This window comes from Myotis daubentonii, chromosome 1, assembly GCF_963259705.1.
Source record: "Myotis daubentonii chromosome 1, mMyoDau2.1, whole genome shotgun sequence".
In the NCBI taxonomy this organism is placed as follows: Eukaryota; Metazoa; Chordata; class Mammalia; order Chiroptera; family Vespertilionidae; genus Myotis; species Myotis daubentonii.
In genome coordinates this window covers 13,904,906-13,907,627 of record NC_081840.1, presented here as the reverse complement: position 1 = coordinate 13,907,627, position 2,722 = coordinate 13,904,906, and the positions used below count along the sequence as shown (strand labels likewise).

General features: G+C 41.0%; 1 non-coding gene across 1 annotated transcript; it reads left to right on the top strand.

The window, feature by feature from the left end:
- The first annotated feature begins 217 nt into the window (after nucleotides 1-217).
- On the top strand, nucleotides 218-324 carry LOC132223392 (U6 spliceosomal RNA). The gene has a single exon (XR_009450469.1). It is a non-coding gene; the product is annotated as a U6 spliceosomal RNA (small nuclear RNA).
- The last annotated feature ends 2,398 nt before the right edge of the window (nucleotides 325-2,722 follow it).

Below are 2,722 nucleotides of genomic sequence, written 5' to 3'. Positions count from 1 at the left end.
CTGATAGAAAAACTAGTTTTGCTGAGTTAGATCAACAAATCTAAAAAGAAAATTAGTTAACTGTGAAACCCAGCTGGGGAAAAAAATGATTTTCTATGCTTCAGAAAGTATCAAAGACAAAAAAATTATGAGAGTGCAAGAGACAAAAATCTGTAATATATATCTAATTAGAGTTCTAATTGAGAAGATAGAGGGAATGTAAAAAAATACAAATTTAGTGCTCACTTCAGCAGCACATATACTAAAATTGGAACGATACAGAGAAGATTAGCATGGCCCCTGCGCAAGGATGACACGCAAATTCATGAAGCGTTCCATATTTTTTAAAAAAATGCAAATTTAGGTAATGGCTGGTAATTTTTCAAAATTGGTAAAACCCATGATTCCTTAGATTTAGGAAACACAATAAATCCAAAACTGTATAAAAATAGTAATCTATATTTATTTACATAATAGTGAAATTGAAGAAAGTGTAGAGATTTGAATAGACATAAAAATGCATACACCTACAGAAATACCGAGAGAGAGAGAGAGAGAGAGAGAGAGAGAATTGATCGGGGAGAGAGATAACATGTTGAGTATTGGAAAAGAGGTCTGTAAATAGGTATCTGACTGCATAACTACTTTTCCACACGTCTGCTTTGTGACTTTAAAGACTTTAAGTACATCTGAGCCAATGCCACTTATCTAACATACTCTTCTTTCACATTACATGTTTTCCATGCAAGCCCATTATTCATTTCTTGGGCCTAATCCTCCTTGACTAACAAAAACTTAAAACCCTAGAATTGCACAATTCTCCTGGTAAATAAGATTTTTCTCATTCCAGTACCAAAGGAACTGGTTGTCAACACAGCATTATCTGACTTTACTCCATCCTGTTTTAGCACCTAAATCAAACCAGTTCTTGGCTCTGTCGCTTGAGGTGTTTTTAAAGTTATTATTTTAGACATTTGAAAGGAAATAAATGCTTTTTGTTTCAGGTTGAGAAATGGAAGTGCATTTGGACATTCTGAGCTGCCCTGCTGTTAAATGTTCCCTAAATACACTCACCTTACATTTCCACACCTGACTTCCAGGCTACTTTATCTCTCCATCGGCAAGTGGCAAAATGCCCATCAAACACACTGGACTAGTCTTAGCAGGTAAGTTCCAAAGCCTTTCCTGGGGGAGGAGGGGAGGCTAGATGAGGTCTCCTCTGAGGAATGGCTCAACACGTAAGTTGCTGTGTGGAGACACACAACAAGAGCATCCATCCATCTCCGAAAATGTTACGCCTCTTGACTGTGCTTCTTAGTGTGATGTGCTTTTTGCTATTAAATGGCTCCACAGCCCCAACATGCATGGCAGGTTTTATCGGCCTTGACAGCTGTCTAGAAGAAACAGCAGGCAACCTGAAACTTCAAGGCTTGTAGGCAGCTATCTCACAGGTCCTGCCAGAGCTCACAAAGCTGAGCCTGATCAGCACAGAGATGAATCCCACCTTGCAGAATGTCTACAGGCTCCTTAAGGGCAGGGCACTTTTTGTGCAGGGAGCTAGGGTTTCAGATTATGGTGAGACCATATTCACTGGGACCTGAGTGATGATAGTCAGGGCTGTTAAAACAGTCAGTCCAAATGCTTGTCCTTATTCCAGGTATCTCTATGTGCCTGGCAGGGGGCTATCTCTTTGCATTCCCTTGGGATAGCAATCATGCCTATTTGGGCAGCTTGGAGTCCAGGGAGTTACATCTCTTCATCCCATTAGCACCTTCTCGGTAGGACAGACAATGATTCAAGTCTCCCCCACCCCATCCCCAATTGGCAATCTTCCCTTGACCCTTTCTTCAACTCCTCCCACTCTCTGGATTTTCCCTTCAAACTTATGGAAAAAGGAACAACACTGAATGTCCCTGCGATAGATTGAAGGTTTGTGTTCCCCCTTCAATTGATATGTTGAAATCCTAACTCTCGAGATGATATTAAGAGATGAGGCATTTGGAGAGTGATTAGGTCATAAGGGTGCAGCCCTCATGAATGGCACTAGTGCCCTAATAAAAGAAGCCCAAAAAAGCCCCCACCCTGTCCATCATGTGAGACCACAGTGAGAGAATGCCATCCATGCAGCAGAAAGTTGGGCTATCACCAGCATCTGATCATGCTGGCGCCTTGTTCTTCAACTTCTGAAACCTCAGAACTGTAAAAAATGTATATCCATTGTTTTTAGGTAACCCAGTTTATGATATTTTTATAGCTGCCCAAGTGGAAGAAGACTGTGCCCACACCTTTACCCTAGATCTTTCAAGCTGCAAAACTGCATTTTGCCTCAGTCATGCTTATGAAACTGCTTTTCCTGCAAGAGACGTCTAACTTACCCAGGCAAACGCCTCATTCACCTGGTTCATTCAGTGCCAACTCTAACCCTGAAATCTCCATCTCCATGGCTCCTGAGACGTTCTCTCTGTAGGTGCTACCAGTGGAGTTATGGACACCTAGAAATTGTTCCTGGTTGGAACAGTCACACTATTGATCTGTGTGACTTGAACTCCCTAAGCTTGAAATTTTCCTCAGTATAAAAACGTTTATGATATCCTCTTTGGACGGTTACTGTGAGTATACTGAGGATGCTTTAAAATGCCTAACAGCACAGTGAATGTCACATATGGTATATAGGTTTATCTATATTTTCTTGCCTTTTTATTCATCCTCTCTCTCTCCCTCTCATTTTCTCCTGCTTCATTAT